The sequence below is a fragment of the Silurus aristotelis genome (genome assembly GCF_946808225.1).
Source record: "Silurus aristotelis genome assembly, chromosome: 28".
Taxonomy (NCBI): Eukaryota; Metazoa; Chordata; class Actinopteri; order Siluriformes; family Siluridae; genus Silurus; species Silurus aristotelis.
The window spans coordinates 9,836,385-9,860,622 of record NC_139601.1 but is presented as its reverse complement, the minus strand read 5'-3'; the positions used below and the strand labels follow the sequence as shown (position 1 = coordinate 9,860,622).

The 24,238-nt window shown below is 38.2% G+C and overlaps 1 protein-coding gene and 1 long non-coding RNA gene across 13 annotated transcripts in view; one reads left to right on the top strand and one right to left on the bottom strand.

Annotated features, from left to right (window-relative positions):
* Positions 1-24,238, top strand: part of iqsec1b (IQ motif and Sec7 domain ArfGEF 1b) — a 206,155-nt gene that overhangs the window by 146,476 nt on the left and 35,441 nt on the right. For 2 of the 12 annotated variants that reach the window (XM_083533970.1, XM_083533968.1), the window contains exon 1: positions 11,084-11,282. The exons of the other annotated variants lie outside the window; for them this stretch is intronic. The gene's annotated coding sequence lies outside the window, so the exon portion shown is untranslated. Of the gene's footprint in view, positions 1-11,083; positions 11,283-24,238 lie in introns of those variants that run through there. 12 annotated transcript variants of the gene reach the window in all.
* The window catches only part of LOC310722056, a 142,243-nt gene that overhangs the window by 96,341 nt on the left and 21,664 nt on the right, over positions 1-24,238 (bottom strand). The gene's annotated exons all lie outside the window — the stretch shown is intronic.

Below are 24,238 nucleotides of genomic sequence, written 5' to 3'. Positions count from 1 at the left end.
TTAAGGATGTGTATGCATCTGGATGGAAGCCAGTGTGTGATGGTGACGTGTTGTTGGTGGTCTTCCCCTTATCAGTACCAAGGATACTGATAAATCTAGCGAAATGACTCGCAGTGGCTCCCAACCTCAATCTGCTGCTCTTCAGCCCTGATCCAAGCAGTTTCTGATCAGACTTTAAGTGCTTAAAGATGACAAGAAATGGTGCATGTCCTGTCAGCATGGACTAATGTAATTGAATATTGTTCATGTATATAACAGAACACCTCATTGTGAGTGAACAATGAAACAGTGTTATCGGAGAGGTTTTGATCATTAATGAAAGATTACTGATTTGATGTTTTGCAATAATGCTTGTCAAAACAATATAAAAAAAACAGAGAGGTGCTTGGAGGTTAATATTTGTTTTTCTTAAGGTGAACGACTACTCTGTTTATAGTATTGTCTCTTGAAGTAAATCTTTCTCAAACTAGTACATAAAAGAGGGGAAAAAAAAAACTTTCATGTCAACCTGTGGTGTTCAGTTGGAAAAAAAAATTCTTGCTTTTTCGTGTTACATTTCCCCCCTTTAAGTGACAAGTGTTCAAATGAAGTTTATTTCACACCCCTCAAAGGGGTGACTGAAAAGTAAAAGTAAATACTGTATATGACAGTTTTCTCTTTGAAATCGCAGCTCTTCAGTTTGTCATTGAAAGCAAAATTGAAAACAGTGGAGTCTGGAAAGCTTTGATATGCTGCAGAGTGTCACAGAGTTAAAAGAGGCCTTGAAATACATCATGTCAAATAGCTAGCTGGCAGCGCCGGAGAGCACCTGATAAACTGCTTTATCACTGCTGACTGTGCAAGTCTCCCTCTTGGAATGTTTTGCTCATCACGTTTCAATCGGAAGTCATTTTCTAAGGCTTGACATTTTACCAATCGTGCTGTCCATGGTGACTGCCTTTTGCTTACCATATCAAATATAGACTAAGACCATTTTGTTATAAACAGACATCCGTCGCACTTTAGTCCCATATATCATTAAGTCTGCCTAAGGCCCATTTCTCAGATTTTCCCAGCTGAGGACCCCCAACCCACATCAGCTATCTCATGAACACTCGAGGAAGTAGCATGCAGTGCTTTGACAGCTGTGTGTGGAACATGGATCACTGCAGCTCGTAAACACTCATTAAATCCTGCCTGCACTGCATGGCACAGAGTAAACAAGCTCACATGCCTTAGTAATATAGGGCCTGATGGAGCTCAGCCACACTTTCATATTTAGAACTCTGATTGTTTTTATTAAACATTTGTTATTTATTATGTACTTAAAGGATTGTATAGTTGTCCTCCCCAATTCGTTTCCTCTGGAAGGACTGGGATGTCTTGAACATGATGTCATTGTGTGGACTAGAAATGACCGTTTAAGCCTTTTTGCTGTGCCTTTGGTCATCTTCTTTGTATGAGAAAAGGTTTTGGGATTTCAGAATTATGACTACTTTGAGAATGTACTCATGTATTTAAATGCTGCTTCAGGATGAAAAGTATAACCTCTGATTTGTGACCGATCATATTGCCACAGTGTAAGCGAGAGATCAAACCTGCATTATAAGTTGTGCAAGCTCACTGTAATGAGTTCCCTTGAGTTCCTGCTCGTCATTAAATATTTTGGGATGTGAATCTGCCTTTGCAGCTAAAACACCAGCATAAATTTTATATATATATTTATAAGTAAAAGCGAGGAAGATTTTTTTTTTTTTTTTTTTTTTTTTTAGTAAGAAATGAATAGATGTCAGTAATCTTCGATTGTTCTCTGACTCAAACCATAAATACATTCCGCTTCATTCTACATTTTCCCGTTTCTTCTTGTGTTGGTTGTGTAAGGCCGCCCCCTACTGGCTGAATGCTGCATATGACATCACAGCCCAGTACAGTGTACAACGATGGAAATTACCCTATTCTTTTGCTGTGGTTTGTGGGATGTATTGTAAATTTTCAGCTAGTCTTATAGCTGATAGAAGAAAGAAAGACAACAATGCCTTCTTTCTTACTTTACCACATGCATCAAAACCTCTAATGGGATAAAATATCTTGGGGAAGATTGAAGCTTCAGTATTTTCTTGACTAAACCAGCATTTAAATTTTTTCCAAGTAAGTGCATCATAACAGAATAACAGATAATAAATAAATATATATATATATATATATATATATATATATATATATATATATATATATATATATATATATATATATATAATAGCACAGGATCACACAGTGAAGGATCACTGAGGAGCGTGAAATTAGGCCACGTTGTCTGATCACTGGTAAATGCATCATGACAGAATCTCGCAATACTAGTAATTGCTTTGGTAGTGGTTTATTGGTTTGACAACCATGGCCAAGAGCCTGTCCCTATGAAACTTAGATCTGTCTTCCTATTTCCATGTGTATTTATATATGAAGTGTGCGTGTGCGTGTGCGTGTGTGTGTGTGAGAGAGAGAGAGAGAGAGAGAGAGAGAGAGAGAGAGAGCGCACGCACAACTGTATAGAGACAGTCATTTTTAACAAAGATGCCCAAGAGTGTGTCAGACACTTCACACAGCTCAGCCAGTCACCCAGAAGAGATGAGGTAGCACTATTTGCAAGTAAATTTTGTGTCATTGTGGAAGAGCAACTCCTCTGAGAGCCAAGCCTTCTCTTTCATCATGAACATGCCAAGTAAGAGAGAGCGTAGGCTTCCCAAGAGCCATGCTTTGATGGATAATACATATTCTTGGGCTAAAATGTCTGCATATTATTATTGGAAACGATTTCTCTTTTGGGTACCAAATGGGTACCAAAGTACCGATTTGTAATACGTGTTGTTCTACATGTAAATGATATGTGACGTATATTAAATAACATATTGAATAAATATTGGAATACATTTTATATGTATAGCACTTTTACAATTAACATTTTTACAAAGCAGCAGACATAGATTTAGGTCCTTATTGGGAGACAGTGATGATGACAGGGAGCTGAACCTGACTTCAAAAGGAATACATCCTATTCTGAGTAACACCAGATAGTGAGAATATAAATAAGTACAGTATACATATATTTAGTAGTGTAGAGACAAACATTACTAAGTTTGTTGTGGTTGTTTTGTATGAGTATAGTACAGCAGCAGTTCCAGGTGAGATTATTCACAGAAAATGGGTGAGATTTGGGCAGAGATTTGTTAGAGATTGAACTAATATGGTTTACCTTTTTATGAAACAAGGAAAGGAAAAAGAATACATTGCTTACCAAGTTTACCAGAAGACCAGTTCTAAACACATTTCTACACTACACTTTCTTACTAGTGCCCATTTATGACACATCATAAAGATATTCTTTAAAGATATTTTTGTTTGTTTTTAATAATGGTATCTGTGTTTTCACAGTGTAAATATTTTTTTGTTAAAAATACGTTATAATTGCAAGTACAGATTTATATTATAGCACATGAAGGTTTTCACCATGTGAGTACAGTATTCATCTATCTTAGAGTTAGTAATGTGCATGAATTGAAAAGAAAGCTTAGTGGTAGTGGACTCAGGGCACCTACAGGCACAAAGCCTCAGGGCTTTTAATATATATTTTTTTTTTTTATTTAATATTTTCTATCCTATGATTTTCTATAGAAATGTACACTATTGTAAAGTAGTAGCATATATAGGAAAAATAACACATTGCAAAGCCAAAAAAAATCACATCATGATATTTTTATATTAATTTCTTACAAACATTTATATTAATGATGGGAGAGTCAATCCACCACATAAAGTATTCTCCACCACATTCCACAGATTCTCAAAAGGGGTTAGGGTCTGGCCTCTGTTGTGGCTAATCTGTGTGTAAAAATTGTCTTATGTACTTTTTCATAATTTCTGCCTAATCAGTACTGGCATTGTTATTTTGGAATATGCCAGTACCATCAAAACTGGTCATTGAATATATTCCAGTAGTATGTTTATGCTTTTAAATTAGGCACATAACGGTGCTGAAGCTAGACCTGACCAGCTGAAGCATCCACAAATCATAACACTGCCCCACAGGTTTGTATGGCAGACACTAGGATTGATGGGTGCATCACTGTATTTTCCTCTTTCTTACCCTGATTTATCCATCATTCTGGAACAGGGTAAATCTGCACTCATAAGACCACATGACTTTTTTTCGGTGCTCAAGTTTCCAAGGTTTATGCTCCCCTTTTTTTTTCAGATTAGCTAAATGGTAAGTAATTTCCTATGGCTGTGCATGCAGAAATTCTCTTATTGTACTTTCACTATTAGCAATAGCTGTGAGTTCTTGTTTGTGTATGATTGATTTCACAGAATGTTTGTTATCTATAACCAAAATTCTTATCCCACCACATTTCTTCCTCGAAGATGATGTTTTACCACTATCCTTTCAGGTGTATATATAATGTGCTTGTGGATGTTGATCTGCACAGTGATCCCAACTGAGCCCAGATGAGAGATTAAATAGGCCAGGTGTAGATTGGCCTCCTGTGTCCCATTTTCTTCCCAATTATTATTTGAAAGGCTAGATGACTAAAAGATCTTTCTTCACTTATTATGTAAAATGGTAGCATTATAGTTATACATAAATCAATATAAATATTGTACCTCACAGTAGATGAGTAGATGGTGAGGACTGTGTGTGTGTGTGTGTGTGTGTGTGTGTGTTTGTGTGTGTGTGTGTGTGTTTGTGTACATGCCTGGAGAGGACCAACATTTTAACTTCCTTTCTTTGGTTCACTAATTATGAATCGGATTGACTAAAGTACCAGAGAACATAAACAACCACAAGAATCAATAACATTCTTTTAATGGTCTGTTCTTCTATAATGAAATGTCTGTGGAACAGATGTGACTGCATTCTTCTGGCTTTTATATACCCTTTTCAGTTAGGGGCATTTTTAGATGACCACTTATTACCAAGAGCTCAATACATGTCTTATGAGTTAGACATTTAGGAACAGCATACAGAAGAAACCTTGATATATCCCTACATTTAAAGTCTGTTATGTCAATAACTGCTTCATGTACTTTGGATTTATAATTTATTTATCTATATATTTTTATAATTAAAAACTAAATTTGAATTATGGGGCATCCATTCTTTTTTTTCTGCTACTACTATTAAATCAAAAGCAAAGAAAATAGTTTTTTATTATTTCTGAGCTGACACAAAAATTAAAATGACTCATTTACTAATTTCCTCTATTTTTTTTAATCGCAGAGTGTAGTAATCAAAATATCACAATACCAAATATGATCAATACCCTAAAGTGCACAATATTTTCAATGTAACAGACCTAACCTATAAGTGAAAGTGAACCTCCTTGTCTTTTCCTAGAAAGAAACATTCACTCTGCAGACATTTGCAAAAATGATAAAGATACAAACTTTAGTAAAGTTCAAAACAGACAAATATTCTCAGCAAACGTTCACATAAATACAACGTGGTGTGAGGTGTGGCAGGGCGGTTGTTTCAAGTCTTTCTTTATTTTGTGCATTATTTTGAGCGTAGCATTATAAGATGTGACAGATTCCCATTTATTCTCATTTTCTTGGTGCTTTTGAAAACCATGTAGTGATCCATATTAACTTTTTTAAATAAAGCCAGCATGTTTGATGAAGCCACTGATAGATTATTGATCAGTTATTTTGCATCCAGGGTGCTCAAGAATACTACAAAATTACATATATTTTATAATTAGCTTGTCATTTTAAAAACAAAACAAAAAAAGTGCTGATTGCACATGGCCATATACAGGGTGGTATCAAAAAGTTTTGAAACTATCTCTGTTTACAAAAAAAGTACTTTATTTATATACATTTACACAAAATAGTGTGTAAATCTCCTTCAAAATAGTTCCCTTGCACAGCAATACAGTGCTCCCAGCGTTCCTGTCACTTCTGGAATATGTCCTGAAAGCCTTCTTTTTGAAGCGTGTCAAGCTCCTTCTGCGATTTGTGCCGGATTTCCACAGTGGTGTAAAAACTGCTACCTTTGAGCTGGATCTTCATCTTTGGCAAGAGGGTATGTTTCGCAGTTGCCAAATCTGGCGAGTAAGGTGGGTGAAGATGTGAGATGATGGTTCTGGCGCACGTGGTCAGAATTGCAGTCATAGTAACGGATGTGGTCAGTATAGCACCAGGTGCACAGCTCCCGATGTACATGAGCTTATGAAGGTCAGTGCTCCCTGTGATTGTGTATGCAGCCTGGTGCTGCCATCTGTTGGCATGTTACAAAACCAGTCTTTAAACATTTTTGCTCCCACCACTGTTTTGGATTCTGGATTTGGATGTGGATAAAGGAACTTTATGAATCTTGATTTGGGTTCACAGCTAGCTATCTAATTCTATTGATTAAAAATATTGGGTTTGGCTACTTTTTAATAATTTCCTAAAAATAAGACCCGAGAGAAAACCAAATAAATGTGTCCATCTCTAACAAATACCAAATAGTTTCTTATTTTAATTGTATTTATTTATTTATTTTAAACTAGCTACTTGCTAATGTTATGTCTATAAAGCCTGCAGAATGGCAGGCATTTATGACTACTGCATTAGTTTTGACCTATTACTTACATAGGAATTATGGAAAAATGTGTGTATATATATATATATATATATATATATATATATATATATATATATATACAGTGAGGAAAATAAGTATTTGAACACGCTGCTATTTTGCAAGTTCTCCCACTTAGAAATCATGGAGGGGTCTGAAATTGTCATCGTAGGTGCATGTCCACTGTGCGAGACATAATCTAAAAACAAAATTCCAGAAATCACAATATATGATTTTTAAACTATTTATTTGTATGATACAGCTGCAAATAAGTATTTGAACACCTGTCTATCAGCTAGAATTCTGACCCTCAAAGACCTGTTAGTCTGCCTTTAAAATGTCCACCTCCACTACATTTATTATCCTAAATTAGATGCACCTGTTTGAGGTCGTTAGCTGCATAAAGACACCTGTCCACCCCATACAATCAGTAAGAATCCAACTACTAACATGGCCAAGACCAAAGAGCTGTCCAAAGACACTAGAGACAAAATTGTACACCTCCACAAGGATGGAAAGGGCTACGGGGAAATTGCCAAGCAGCTTGGTGAAAAAAGGCCCACTGTTGGAGCAATCATTAGAAAATGGAAGAAGCTAAACATGACTGTCAATCTCTCTCGGACTGGGGCTCCATGCAAGATCTCACCTCATGGGGTCTCAATGATCCTAAGTAAGGTAAGAAATCAGCCCAGAACTACATGGGAGGAGCTGGTCAATGACCTAAAAAGAGCTGGGACCACCGTTTCCAAGGTTACTGTTGGTAATACACTAAGACGTCATGGTTTGAAATCATGCATGGCACAGAAGGTTCCCCTGCTTAAACCAGCACATGTCCAGGCACGTCTTAAGTTTGCCAATGACCATTTGGATGATCCAGAGGAGTCATGGGAGAAAGTCATGTGGTCAGATGAGACCAAAATATAACTTTTGGGTCATAATTCCACTAAACGTTTTTGGAGGAAGAAGAATGATGAGTGCCATCCCAAGAACACCATCCTTATTGTGAAGCATGGGGGTGGTAGCATCATGCTTTGGGGGTGTTTTTCTGCACATGGGACAGGGCGACTGCACTGTATTAAGGAGAGGATGACCGGGGCCATGTTTTGCGAGATTTTGGGGAACAACCTCCTTCCCTCAGTTAGAGCATTGAAGATGGGTCGAGGCTGGGTCTTCCAACATGACAATGACCCGAAGCACACAGCCAGGATAACCAAGGAGTGGCTCTGTAAGAAGCATATCAAGGTTCTGGCGTGGCCTAGCCAGTCTCCAGACCTAAAGCCAATAGAGAATCTTTGGAGGGAGCTCAAACTCCGTGTTTCTCAGCGACAGGCCAGAAACCTGACTGATCTAGAGAAGATCTGTGTGGAGGAGTGGGCCAAAATCCCTCCTGCAGTGTGTGCAAACCTGGTGAAAAACTACAGGAAACGTTTGACCTCTGTAATTGCAAACAATGGCTACTGTACCAAATATTAACATTGACTTTCTCAGGTGTTCAAATACTTATTTGCAGCTGTATCATAATCATGATTTCTGGATTTTTTTTTTTTAGATTATGTCTCTCACAGTGGACATGCACCTACGATGACAATTTCAGACCCCTCCATGATTTCTAAGTGGGAGAACTTGCAAAATAGCAGGGTGTTCAAATACTTATTTTCCTCACTGTATGTATATATATATATATATATATATATATATATATATATATATATATATATATATATAGATATATAGATATATAGATATATATAGATATATAGATATATATAGATATATCTGCTTCTTTTAACCCAACTACCTGCATGTCTACCCTCACCACATCCATAAACCTCCTCCTTGGTCTTCCTCTTTTCCTCCTTCCTGGCAGCTCCATCCTTAGCATTCTCCTATCAATATACCCCATGTTGCTCCTCTGCACATGTCCAAACCATCTCAATCAGGCCTCTCTCACTTTGTCTCCAAAACGTCCTAGATGCGCTGTCCCTCTAATAAACTAATTTCTAATCCTGTCCATTCTCGTCACTCCCAACAAAAACCTCAACATCTGTGGGACGAATAAAGGTGGTCTTAAACACTTGCCGTTCTGCATCAGCTTTACCTTCTGCCACAGTGTTCTGCAAGAATCATTTGAACTATGAAGATTTTATTTGCAATATGTGCTGCAGGATGCAACCTGGACTTTCATTTCTGCCCTTGTGACTGTAGGTTAGTAAGAGCACACATGCCCTCCATGTAACTGTAACCTGTATAGTACATCAACTATGAACTGTTAATGCCTCAAAGTGAGTCAGCTTGCAAAAAGCAGTGTCAGTGAGCACAATGAGAGTTTAGGGCCACCTGATATTGGGTTCTGACTGTTGATGTGACATTCTATATATTTATATTTTACATTCCATATATATATATATTTTTTTTATTATTATTTTTTTTTCATTAGATCCTGATGTAATTTTAGATTTGATCTAAAATTACTATCGGAACAAAACAGGCCACGACGTAAATGTGGAGACAATCCAGTCACATGTAAACTTTTAACATGCACACTACATGCTAGCAGCATATACAGTAATATATTTAATTATTTAGTCAGTGTAGTTATATAAAACCAGTCTTGACCAGTATAAACCACTGGTGCATTTTAAAGCATATTGGCTATTTATAGTCAAAGAAATGTTCATGGCTCATTCCTCGTGTCTATGACTTGTGTGATCAGTATTGCAGAAGTTGACCCCGTGTTATTGTTAGAATAATGATGTCCTATATGTGGTGTCCTATATTTTCTTTTTCTTTTTTGTTTGTTCACCTAGATACAGAAAATTGCTTAAATTAAAAATTTATTTAACATCACAAGCCTCTCCATTCATTGCACTGGTATTGGTACCCAAGCCTACCTGTAGCCTAAAATACAGCTGTTTGAAGGCAATAGAGTACAGTTCCAAAATGTTATTCTCATTCTCTCTCTTTCCAAAAGTATTAAATTAAACCAGTGAAGTTTATAAGGCTAGATTAAGAACAAATGATAAGAAGTTAAAGCCCGGGACACACCAAGGGACAGTCGGCCGTTGGGAAAATGTTGGGTGGTTTTTGCAGCACAATTGGCCAATGTCAATTAAAAAATGCCAAAAATTGTCATGATTAATCGACCGGCTGATCAATCGGTCGATCACTAATCTAAACAGTGCCTCAACAAATGTTGCATGTAAAACCTTATAACCAACTCGTCCAGGAGTCACAAAATCATCCGCAGAGCCGATCCTTGATGCAGTCCAACCTCCACCTTGAACCAGTCTGTTGTTCCTACTGCACACTTCACTGCTGTCCTCATACATGTCCTGCACCCTCACATACTTCTGACACACCTGAATTTCTGCACCCTGTCGTACGCTTTCTCTAAATCCACAAACACACAATGCAACTCCTTCTGACCTTTTATTTATATATATATATATATATATATATATATATATATATATATATATATATATATATATATATATATATATAGTAAGGAAAATAAGTATTTGAACACCCTGCTATTTTGCAAGTTCTCCCACTTAGAAATCATGGAGGGGTCTGAAATTGTCATCGTAGGTGCATGTCCACTGTGAGAGACATAATCTGAAAAGAAAAATCCAATAATCACAATATATGATTTTTAACTATTTATTTGTATGATACAGCTGCAAATAAGTATTTGAACACCTGAGAAAGTCAATGTTAATATTTGGTACAGTAGCATTTGTTTGCAATTACAGAGGTCAAACGTTTCCTGTAGTTTTTCACCAGGTTTGCACACACTGCAGGAGGGATTTTGGCCCACTCCTCCACACAGATCTTCTCTAGATCAGTCAGGTTTCTGGCCTGTCGCTGAGAAACACGGAGTTTAAGCTCCCTCCAAAGATTCTCTATTGGGTTTAGGTCTGGAGAATGGCTAGGCCACGCCAGACCCTTGATATGCTTCTTACAGAGCCACTCCTTGGTTATCCTGTGTGGCTTATCCAGGCTGTGTGCTTTCGGGTCAGAATTCTAAAGGCAGACTAACAGGTCTTTGAGGGTCAGAATTCTAGCTGATAGACAGGTGTTCAAATACTTATTTGCAGCTGTATCATACAAATAAATAGTTTAAAAATCATACATTGTGATTTCTGGATTTTATTTTTTTTTAGATTATGTCTCTCAATTTCAGACCCCTCCATGATTTCTAAGTGGGAGAACTTGCAAAATAGCAGGGTGTTCAAATACTTATTTTCCTTACTGTATATACCTTAATTGTACATTTATTAGCTGCTTTATAGAGTAAATGCAAATACATGAGCCCTTTTTTTTTTACTGGAAGTATCTGAGACTGATTTGGAGGGAAGACGCAAGGAGGGGAAGTAAGACAGGGGAGGGGCTGATGACATACAGTACAGATGAAAGCGAAGAGAGGGAGGTAGGGAAGGAGGAGTGGACTTAACACAGCACCTACGTCACTCTAGGTGAAGCTTGCAGAGCTGCTGGTTAGATAGCAAGCAGCTCCTCTGTTTTTAGTTTTCGTCACAGCTGAGCCTGTCTGTCCTGCCCCCTCATCCCCCCTCCCATTTGTGTCTGTCTCCTGCTGAAGAAGGATATTCTCAGGGCATAGACTTTTTATCTCATGGCTGTTACATGTTGTTCATTGCAAGCCGGTGTGAGCAAGACATAAGAGGTATGTATTTTAAGTGTGTATTTGTTTTGTGCATGTGTATGTGTTGAGAATGTACTCTGCAGTGAGCAGGCAAGTAGCTGACAGAGTACTGCAGCAGGCATCCAGCTCTCTCTCTCTCTATCTCTCTCTCTCTCTCTCTCTCTCTCTCTCTCTCTCTCTCTCTCTCTTTCTCTTACACGCTCTTCCTCTCTCTTATAGTCTGATGTCATCCTGATGCAGACCAGGTGGACAGTCCTTTGCTTTCTAAGCTAAAAAAAAGCTGCATTTAACTTTCTAAGTATATGCAACTACACTAGCCTGGTATCTATATTGTTTTTCTTCTAGTGGCTAAATTACCCTGCAGCCTAAATGCAGTTTATAGCATTGGATTATTTTTTAACGGGATTCTATTATGATCTCTGCAATGAGATCTGTCCATAAAGATCTCGGCACTGCTTTCTTAAATCTGTACCAACTTCTCTGATTGGCGAGTCACTCCCAGCGATTTGGCTACCATGGTGTCCTTGCAGGGAGGGATTTTCAGTTAGCGAACGATTATACAGCATTAAGCCGCTTGCTATCAGTTAATGCTGCAGTAATCAAATCCTCAGTGTTTCTGAACCTCAAGAGATTGTCGTGTTTTCAGCAGCATCACTGCTGCTGGGAATAGCTTCACATTACTGTTGTTGTCAAAGTTTTATCATGTGCAGCTTCTTAGTATTCTGCTATTATATGAGCATTAAAAAAAGTTTTTGATTTGTACTTCCTTGGGAGCTGGCGTTGGGTGATTTAATATGTTATTTAATATGACGTGATCCAATCTGCATTTTACGCATTTCTATTTTGGACGATGAAAAAAAAAGGCCTGATTCCTCCCATCACATACTTTTCAGTCATTTCCCTGTATTCAACACATTTAAGGGGCACTTCTTAAATGGGCACTTCCAGGAGGGGCACTTCCAGGCATGCGTTCCAAGTCATCTGACCTGGCATGACTCATCACAGATATTTTAGGACAGTCTTAGTATACCTTCTCAAAGGGCCACATTAACCAGCTTTACCAGTTACTCATTTGTTATTTTTAGTATTTTAGAACTGAAATAAAGTGGCTACATAAAAAATTGATTCTATTATACTGAAAATGTTTTCAAATACTAACAATTCATCTCCTTGCGGGCCAGTGACATGACCACATCAGTCTCGTGTCATTTGCAATTATGGTACTTGTTTTTTGTCATCTTTTATGGATCTCTGGTTTCTGTACTATTAGTGACTGGCTTTGGGTTTGCAATATGGGGTTTGTTTGGCAGTGAAGGAAGCATATCTGCAATGTTGCTCAAGATTGTTATAAATTAGAGGAACAAGAACATCATACCAGTCTATATTCAGATAGATATAAAGATCTATTGGCCACTATTGGATCCTCTATGGTATTTTATAGTATAGAGAATTAGAAGATAAGCTTATGATAAATTTCAGTGAATGACAGTCCAATCGGCGGTCCAATGAAAGGAAACGAATGGTGAAGACTATTTGTGTTAAAAATTACTTGGACCTAAGGATGTTGTGTAGCAATTCTTTAAACTGATAATGACAGTTGAAGATTGGTATTAATAAATTGTGTAAGACAGAGATCATTGCAAGCAAACACCCTATTTTGCTGTATAGTATATATCAAAGGCAGTGTCCAAAAAAACATGTGCAAAAAAAATGTGACTTCTCTATTTACACATTTAAACCAGAAATAAACTGAAATCTATAAATAGTCAATTAACGTATATCAGTGTAAGTGATAAGGCTGTCTAACTACAGGCCTTCTCTGCTGGCCTAAACACTATCAGAAGCACTGACCTACATTTACAACCTAAATTCTAATAATTGTTCCATAAAATTGTATTAATTTATTCCCAACAGTTTATTCTCTTCATTTCGTAGCGTTTCTCTTGGCTGCACTTCTTCCAGTACGTGTATGTGGGTGGGCGATTTTTTTTGTCCAATCAGATTTTAGCCTCTGTGCTGCCAAGTCAATCTAATCTGCACAGGGCCTGCAAAGTCTGTTCTGCAGGACTTTGTTTTACCATAGTCTCCTTAATAAATAGATGTTTCTTTAATCAATCAGATTTCATATTCTATGAAGCTATGAAATAGCTTAGCTGGCTCAGAATAGAATATAATTTTTTCCGTCCTCTGATTGGTTGGTCAGAGGGAAACTGTTACAGCCAAGTTCAACTGGCAAAACAAGTGTTTTGCACTGTGCACACGTTAATACATCTGAGTTAGACTTTTTTATACCTACGGAGGAAGATAAATTTATTTGGTCACGGACATACTTAAAAATAAATTTTCAAGAAAAGCTAGATGGCTAGGAGAGGTCGGCCAACCCCGAAGTTAGCTAGCGTGTCTCGGCCCAGGAAAGGGTTTGTTCACCACTTGCAGACCAGTGAATACGAGCGGTACCACTGGCTTACAGCCTCTGAGCAGCGGTGCAAATTATGAGTCTGCATCTCTGGTAAGTAGGTTGGATTTTATTTACATTTTATTTTTAATAGGCAAATATTGATTCTGAATGATGTTGGTGGCACAGTTGTGGTTGTAGTGTAGAGGTTTGGAGCTTGCTCTAGTAAAATAATATTCACCCTTCATATGTAAAATGCCTCTCTCTCTGTAATGCCACCCGTTGTTATATTGCGTTTTTGTATTGTATTGATGGTTTCTATAATTGCGCCGTAATAGTGGTGGTATTAAGAGGTGGATTAAGTCAGGTAAATTCCCACTGAAGGCCCAGGTACCAAATGCATGGCCCACCACTGCAATATATAAAATGGTGAAAATATGACAGCAGAAAAGTGAAGAACCATTTCAGTAATACCTAAGACCTGCATATATTTTGTGCTTTGTTTTGCCCTTTTAGGGCAGCAAATGGCCTGCGGGCCCCACAAGAAATAACTAATAACTAATGTATTGGTGAAGTCTTTTAATGGTGGACAGGGAGAGTGTTACTAGTTTCCTTCTGGGGTAGATATATGATGTTTACATTTATGGTATTCAGTAGGAATGCACCGAAATGAAAATTCTTGGCCGAAACCGAAAAAGAGGAAAGCAAGGCCGAAAACCGAAACACCGAAAGAAATTATGCCAATTATTATTACCATTGCATTTATGGCTATGACTGTGTACTAAACTTACTAAAATCAAGGCATTTCAATTGCATAAATTAAATATTAAAGTTTCAAAGAATAAATCAATTACAAATTATGAAAATATTTATTTATAGCACATTGCAACAATGCACAGGATAAAATAAATTAAAATTCAAACTTAAATGTTTAACTTAAATGCACTTATGTGTACATTAAATAATAATGTACAGGCCCTCTGGCCTCCTGAAAGGTTGTAAAATTAAATATGTTCTTTCATAAAAACAAAGTGCATTCAGAACAAGTGCAACTGCTTAAAGATACAACAATACAACACTATCACTGGGAAACTTCCTGCCTTTTCAAAAATGTCCGCCACAGACGGAGTGCGCGTGCTCTGAGGGGTTTTGCTTTTCTGTGCCACATTTCTCTCATATTCAGCATAGCGATCGGGATGTTTGGATTTCAGGTGATAAATTAAACACGACGTGGAGAAAGTTTTTACAGACAAAATTTCGGCATTACATGTTTTGCACATCGCTATCCGTGGGTCTTTCTCAGATATACTGAAACACGTCCACACCGCAGACATGTTGTTTTAGACAAGCACGTGCAGGCAGCGGTTTCTGTTTGCGTCATCACAACAAACTGTTTCGGCCGCGTTTTTTCGGTGATTAAAGTCTTTAGGCCGAAAACCGAAAATGCACTTTTGGGCCATTTTCGGCCGAAAATTTTCAATGGCCGAATATTCGGTGCATCCCTAGTATTCAGCAGAAGCCCTTATCCAGAGCGACTTAAAACTGAGCAGGTAAGGGTTACGGGCCATGCTCAAGGGCCCCACACTGGCAGCTTGGTGATGCATGGATTTGAACCAAGGACCTTCCGATCCAAAGTTCCTTAAACACTGAGCTACCACCTTCCTTGTGCATCTGATGTGTTTCTAGCATGGGCTGATGTGTTTCTAGCATGGGCTGAGTTAAGATTGGTGATTGGCTGATCACGACTGATTGGCGACGAATGGATTAGTAACGACTATTGTACAGATAAGTCTATGCCGCAACTGTAAAAGTGAACGATATATGACTGGCTGTGAACATGACTATGCTTGGCAGTATCGAAGAGTTTGATGACTGCTCGAGTCACTCTTTTGAAGAATACCTGGATTGTTTTTTTTTATGCAGATGACATCAAGGATGATGCAAATAAGCATTCCGTGCTGCTCAGTGTCTGTGGTGAACAACCATATTCCACTTTACGTTCGGTGCTCGCCCTGACACAGCCCTCTGTGGTGACTTATGCTAACATTGTAGCTGCTTTTAAACACCATTACAGCCAAGCACCATCAGAGATTGACCAACGTTTGTATTCTCACAAGCCTTAATATTAAAACCTAATCAAAGCATCTCTAACTATATTGCTGAGCTTCAACATTTGTCTGTGCACTGCGTTTTGGAGATTAGTTAGATGCCATCCTGTGTGATTGAATTGTGTGCTAAACCCACGCTCAAATTCAAGGGAAAGACGTTAGCTGTTGAAACGCCATTGTTAAATGCTTGTCTGCTTCGTCAACAGCAAAACAAATTACCACCTAAAGACACTAAAGTGCATTGTGCAGCCCACAAGATAGCAGCTACTGAAGATAATAAAATACATGTTAAACCATGTTACAGATGTGGTGGCCAGCACACACTACAAGCCTGCAAGTTTTCCACTTCTGTATGACATTACTGTAAAAAAGTAAAGAGGACACATAGCCCAGGTGTGCTTAACAAAGACTACACATAGTAGTTACCAGGATGCAGTTGGCACCGCAGCAGAACGGCATACAAACATTATAACTAAGCAGAATGAGTACTCTGTTTACAGAACCTCCACTAAATACAAAAAAGGGGACAGAATTCATATCTGGCCACTGTTATACTGAACAAACAAGCACACACAATGGAAGTGGACTCAGCAGCGGCATGCTCCTTGATTAGTGAGCATACTTCTCACATATTGTGGCCCTCTCAACCCTCTGAAATCCATGCAGACAATCGAATACTAAAGCAGTGGTCACAGGCAGCCTTGGAAGTGAAATGGAACATGGAAAATGTGGAAGTTTTGTACAAAGGAACACAAAACACATTGCCCTTGTTCATCATCAGGGGCCAGGGCACTAGTCTGCTGGGACAGGACTGGTTTGATGCCCTGGGAATATCAGTGAGCCTAACCTGTACCTCATGTACCCCACAACATCTAAACTTTTCCCAAAGCTGGCAGGGGGAGTTTTTTTTTACTAAACAGGTCTATCAATAGCTTCCATTGGATGACAACTCTGCCGAGTTACTGACTATCAACACTCACAATGGGCTTTGAAAAAATAATTATTCTTTATTTAAAAAAAATAAAGAAAAAAAACATCTAGCTGTAGCTACTCAAGTGGGATTTTTGGGGTATAATGTGGATAAGGATGGCATCAAACCAGCCTGTGAAAAAGTGGAAGCTATCCAATATGCCCCGGCCCCACGGAACAAAACAGAGCTCCGGGCATTCTTGGGGCTACTTAACTTTTACAGCTGTTTTCTTCCCAACAAGGCTACTGATCTGGAACCCCTGAACCAGTCTGCCACTTGGCAGCGGGAAATAAAACATGAAGTAGCATATGTTCAGTCAAAACAGTTGCTGCAAACGGTTATGGTGCTGGTGCATTATGATAAAAACAAACCCCTGGCAGTAGTTTGTGACATAAAGGGACTCTCGCAAGTAGTTATGTGTGGGTGGCCTGGCATGGACAAAGATGTAGAGAAAACTGTCAAGTCATGCAAAGCTTGTCTGAAGTCACTTCACGTGCCTAAAGTGTGGGAGTAGGCAACAAAAGAAATGGTCCCAGCTGCATGTTGACTTTGCTGGCCCATTTCAAGGCAAAATATTCCTCATAGTAGTTGATGCACACAGTAACTGGTTGAAGTTCAGTGTCATTTTTTTATCAGTTATCAACACACTCAGACTTCTTTTTGCAACGCATGGGTTGCGCAATGTAATAGTCTGATAATGGTGCTGCTTGTACCTCTGCAGAGTTCCAAGAGTTTGCAGAGTTCGTCACTACAGCGCCTTATCACCCAAGCTCAAATTGTCAGGGCAAATGCATGGTACCGACACCAAAGGAGGCCCTGTCTCACATCACCAAGGGTGAGTGGCAGACCCGACTTGCTGTCACAGCACGTCACACCCACTTCATCAACAGGGTAAAGTCCTGTTGAGTTGCTTATGAAGCGGGGTCTGGATTGTTTGCACTTTGACCATGAAGGTGATATGCTCCAAAGACAGGAGCTGAGTGCTGAAAAATGCCCTGGTACTGTAAGAGGGTTTAGACCAAATGACTTGGTGTACATGAGAAGTTACACCAAAGATTCTAAGTGGATACCTGGCGTCATCATTGATGTCACGGGTCCCTTGTCATACAAGGTCAGGATTGATGATGAACAGGTGCACAGAAGGCATGTTCATCAGCTGATGGACAGGGTGGCATCCTCAGAAGACAAATCAAAGCCCAAGCCAGGTGGCCACACTGTCCTTTTACCAGACCCCGCAGTGGCAGACAGGCCTGAATTACAGCCACCTACTGCAGAGGAGAAAACATTTAGTGGAGAGCTTGTTGGGGCTGAAGGCCCCTGCCCCTGGAGGTTCCCTGTAAAAGAGCATCGACCACCAAGAAGGTTTTCAGATTTTGTGCAGTATTGCAATGGTGGGGTTCCTTTATGAGGATTTGGAGGGTGTTACTAGTTTACTCCTGGGGAAGTGATGTGTGATGTTTAATGTGTTTCTAGCATGGGCTGAGTTAAGATGGGTGTAAAATGCAGCACTGTATTTAGTAAAGGTTTCTTAGATTACAACTGACTCCTCCTGTTATTCAAGCATCTTAGATAATATAGTGTTATACACAGCATGAAAAAATGTCTGTACATTTCTGCAATTGTGTTTGTGTAATTGGCTAATGGGCAAGTAATGTTATAAACTGAAACATATTAAAGTGATTTAGTGCTTGCTGTAACGAAATGACCCTAACAAAAGCAATTATAAACATAACAGAGCTAGTATTCCATATGGAGAGAGTATCTGATGGCAATTCATTTGAATAATAAAAACAAATAAAACAAAATTCTAAGTTTTTTATATGTAGTTTATATGGAGTTTAGAAGACTGCTGGAGAATATGAATAATCTTGCGCTTGCTTCAGCTGAGATTAGGAGACACTGCAGTACTGTCTTGTACTTAGTATTCTGGTCTGTGGTCTGAGTCAGTGGTTTGGAAATGTAGCACCAAGAAAAGCTTGTCTTCTTAAATCTGCTGAGTCATATTGATGAGCAAATAGTTAGAAAAGCAAAGAACTCAGCCTGAATCGCAGTTCAAGCTATGATTTAGGGACAGAAGTAAAAAAGGACATAACGCATTAATAACATACTATGCATCAGTGTTTGTTTGTTATTCATTTCTTTTTAAATTTGTCTTATTCTTACCTCATCTGTTATTTTAAAACTATGTTGTCATCAATAAAGGCTCCTTTTTAAGCTATAAATTAGTCACTTGTACTCCCTCAAGTTAAATAAACTCACTTGTTTAACAAAAACAGAAATCGTCCTGTTCAAATTTTCAAGGGTTTTCTTGAAACCTGACCTCTTTGGAATCACACTCCATCCAAGCCAAAATGGCAAACTGAGCACTCTTTCTAGTCTCTGTATGCCTGAGACAAAAGCACTTTGTATTTTTTGAGGCATTATTCCTAAACCTTGCAACCCTGAATTATTCACTAACTAGCTTGCTATTAATAAGTATGCCAACAAAGGTAGCTTGCTAAGGTTAATCACTGCATTACTTTTCTTGAAACCCGAGGCCAAACAAATGTAAAATTTGTAGTTTACCTCTAAAAGTGGTATTATCTTCTCTGTAGATTCTAAATAGATCTACATTAGCATATAATATAAATGTATTACATTGTTGTCATATTGTAAAATATTTGCAAAGAATAATTGTGTAAATTCATATAATAATCAAATTTGAGGCAGAAACATTGATTTTAGTTTTTTTGTTCCGAGTTCTAATTGGATTTTAGAGAGACTTATAGAAGAGGTACTTGGCCAGCAAGACTAGACCATAAATGTAATTGAAGTAGTAATTTATTTTTTCCAGTCACATGGAAATAAAAGAAAATTGAAAGCTTGCCAGACATCCCACGATTGTACTGCATTGTAAGAATGCTAACTATACATAAATTATTTAATTCAGGACAGAACACTAATGGCAGCGATTGGCAGCTGGAAATGCAAATAATATCAACATTCTTAATGCAGCTCATGCTGGTGAATTCTGAAGGAAGAAATTCCACCTAATTGCTTGCACTGAATAAAAGAACGAATAGTTTGTGTTTGATCACTAGTCAGCCCCTGTTATCAGTCAACAGAATAAAGAGTGAAGTGTGTGTGTACATATGGTTGTGTGTATGCGAATGTGTATCTGTTCTTGTTTACTGCTGCATATCTTTCTCATTTAGGAATAACCCTTCTTGAAACTGCAGTGCTGTATTAATATGAAGACCGATTGAAGTTTAATGAAGATGCTTGTGCTTTTTTCATTCTTTTATAGCCCTTTAAATGAAAAAGTATGAGTAAATCTGGAAGCTTTATTTCTTTTTTTGCTAAAGATTATTTCCCCTCACAACGATATAAGTATCTGGCTGTAAGCTTGTTATTGTGTGCACAATATCTAGTAAAACCTAGACAATTCAAGAATTTTTGAAAAATGAGTTATGGACCATTAAATAATTTGTCTAATTATTTTTTAACTGTTGGCGCTGCATAAAGTATGGTTTATCATGGTGTAGCATCTTCTCTTCTTTTCTAAACAGTTTGAAGACTTCTGGGCAGTGAGGTTAATAGTTTCTGGAGTTTTGCTGTTGGAATTTAGTCCCATTCTTGCCTGATATAGGTTTCCAGCTGCGGAAGAGTTTGTGGTCATCTGTGGCATATTTTTTTCATTTAATGATGTGCCAAATGTTCTCTATAGGTGAAAGATCTTGACTGCAGGCAGGCCAATGCAGCACCCAGACTCTTCTACTACGAAGCCATGCTGTTGTAATAGCTGCAATATGTGGTTTTGCATTGTTCTGCTGAAATACACAAGCCTTTCCCTGAAATAGACATCAACTGGAGGGGAGCATATGTGGCTCTAAACCTTTATATACCTTTCAGCATTCATATGGCCTTTTAAAACATGCAAGTTGCCCATACCGTATGCACATATTTACCCCATACCATCAGAGATGCTGGCATTTAAACCAAACGCTGATAACATACTGGAAGTACTCCTTCCTCTTTAACATGCTGTATGTGATTTCCATCAAGAATGTAAAATCGTGACTCGTCGTACCATAAAACACTTTTCCACTTTGAAACAGTCCGTTTTTAATGAGCCTTGGCCCACAGGACACGAGGGCGCTTCTTGACCAGGTTCACATATGACTCCCTTTTTGCATAATGGAGCTTTAGTTGACATCTGCAGATGGCACGGCGGATTGTGTTTACCGACAGTGGTTTCTGGAAGTATTCTTGGGCCCATTCAGTAATGTCAATGTGGCAATCATGCTGATGAGTAATGCAGTGTCGTCTGAGGGCCTGAAGACCACAGGCATCCAAAAAAGTTCTTCAGCCTTTTCCCTCATGCACAGAGATTTCTCCAGTCTCTCTGAATCTTTTGATGATATTATGTACTGTAGATGATTAGATTTGTAAAGTCTTTCCAATTTAACGTTGAGGAATGTTGTTTTTAAAGTATTCCACAATCATTTTACACACTCGTTCACAGATTGGAGAGCCTCTGCCCATCTTTACTTCTGAGAGACTCTGCCTCTCTAAGACATCCCTTTTAAGGCTAATTGTGTTACAGACCTGATGTCAATTAACTTGATTAGTTTCTAGATGTTCTTCCAGCTGAATATAAAAAAGATTCTGGCTTTTTCAGCACCTGTGCAAACTTTTCGGAGACCTGTAGCAGGGATCAAATTTGAAATGAGCTCATTTTGTGCATAAAAGCGTAAGATTTCTTAGTTTAAACATTTATTTTCCCTATGTTCTATTGTGAATAGAATATAGGCTCATGTGATTTGAAAGTCTTTTAGTTTTCATTTTATTAAAATAAAAAAAGTCCCAACATTTCCGAAATTTGGGTTGTTTCCTACTTTTGCTTAGCACTAACTAAATGTATTTGACTGATGCATTTTACCTAAAACAGTATTTATCACCATGGAAATCTAATTAGACTTCTGATGGTTTGTGAGTGAAAGCAATTTACCAGTTTGAGATTTATCATGTGCAGTCATGAATTAAACTCAGTCAGCTCATATAGCAGCACCTCAATGTCTTCATATGATCTCATGTGTGAAGAGAGAACCTCTTGTGTATCTCTACATGTATTCAACATAACAGAAACACACTGGAAATCATTTTGAGCTCGTAGAAATTACTAATCACACAAAAAACCCTGACATGTATTTTCCAAACACTCCTAAAAACACTCCCAAAAACATTCCCAAATCATGTTCATCTAATCTACGCTGACAAGCTGACACCACTCCAGTTCACAGAGTGGCAAAGAGCATTAGAGAATGAGATGGATGACCTTCAGTGAGTCACACTTTAAATGCCACAGTCTTCAAACAGGGTTGATTTTCCCTCCTAATCTCATGTGCCTGTTGAAATTGCAGGCACGTTTTAGCTAATATTACAGAATATTCCTATCTTTATTTTTTCCATAGTCCTGCATAAAACATACATTTGTTTGAAACTACAAAAATGACCATATAGGGATATTTTCAGATTACAGTACTGCTGCTTCAGTGATGACTTATCAAAATATTGCTACTTTTATCCCACACACTGTAATTAACTTGTTCTTTTAGCTTGACTTGTTGCTAAATTGTACCACAGGGTGTTCTTAGTGCTCAGATTAGTTGATGTAACTTATATATATAAATTTGTTTTTGGAAAGCATTTCAACTGTGCTTTATCAGCAACGTGTCACACCCGGTTTGTCAGGAAATGAACTCCCTTGGTTTCTTCATGGCATGTTCTCTACTACCTCTGTCCCTATTAGGACATTTGAAAAAAGCCACATTATTTGTCAAATGTCTGATATGGCTCTGTATTCTCAAGGAAATAGATATTTTAATCAGGTAAAACACTACAGTGCAGTGCGCCTATACTCCCAAGAAGAAAAGCAAAGGATTCAGTCAAAGGTTGCTTAAATTTAGTTCTGGAGGAGGAAAGGAGTAGCCGTTTCATTCTCGCCAGCATAGATTACACCAATACTCCCCCTAAAAGCCTCCACTGATCTCTGAACATGAGGAAATGAAGGGAGGTGTTTTGTTTAATTGGTGTGTGTTTATATTTTAAGCTTGGTTCAATTTGTACTAACAGGCCTGCCAGTTTTGTGAGTTTTAAATGGTGGCATGGCCTGAAAGCAAATCTTTTAAACCAGGGTGCCACACAAAATCTGGAATTAAACATTATTATTGTGAAGATAGCTCAAGCACTTTATTCAGCATCCTGCAAGTGTTCTCTCCAGCTGCCTTTGCTACTAAGGGTGAATACCATCTTACTAAAGCAAAAAACCCAGGTAAGACAACTCCAAACCACCACAACTACCACCACAACTGTGCCACTTACATCATCTGGAGCAGTTCAGAATCAACATTTGTCTTATAACATGACAAAAACATACACATTTAAATAAGATACAACCTACTCACCAGAGATGGACTCATAATTTGCACCGCTTCTCAGAGGCTGTAATCCAATGGTACCGCTCATATTCACTGGTCTGGAAGTGGCGAACAAACCATATCCTGGGCTGAGACAAGCTAGCTAGCTTTGGGGTTGGCCGACCTCCTCACGATGTCTAGTGTTTCTTCAAAAAAAATTTTTAAGTATGTCAGAGACCAAATAAATTTCTCTTCCTCCGTTGGCAAAAAAAAAGTGTAACTTTGATGTATTAATGTGTGCAGAGTGCTACAGACCTTTTGCCAACTTGGCTGTAACAGTTTCCCCCTGACCAACCAATCAGAGGACGGAAAAATGCTGACGATATTCTGGGTATTCTGACGGTATTATGGGTATTCTGACGGTATTCTCATAGGGCCAACTAGCTGGCCCTGTAAGGTGAATTTGAAATCTGATTGGTTAAATAAATGGATATATTTATTAAGGGGAATATGGTAAAAAGGCGAGCAGAACTGACTTTGAAAGCCCTGGGCAGATAAAATTGACATGGCAGCACATTAAGCATGAAAATCTGATTAGACAAAAAAGAAATCTAACATCCACATACACGTACTGGAAGCAGTGCAGACAAGAGGAACACTATGAAATGAGGTGAACAGACTCTTGGGAATAAATCAATACAATTTCATGAAACAAATATTAGAATTGAGTTTGTAAATGTAGGTCAGTGCTTCTGATAGTGTTTAGGCCAGCAGAAAAGGCTTTGCTAGCCCTGACCGCCCGCCCGAATTTTGTCATAATAAATAAATAAAATTTTAAAATTTAAAAAAAAAAATGCTACAACCCATGTTGTTGAGTCCCAATGCATCCCTCTAGTGGGAAATGAATAAATCAGTTTCTTCATGTTGTCTTTACACTTTGCTGAAGGTCAGTGCTGTTTGGTTTATGTTGAAATTATAAGTGTTGCTGATATTTCTTATGTTTCTGATTTTACTGTCTGCAAGAACTTTCAGATGAGCCAGGTCTGTTCAGTTATTATGCAGTTCTCTAGTTTTAACCAGCTCCCAATCCCCCCAAACCCCAAAAA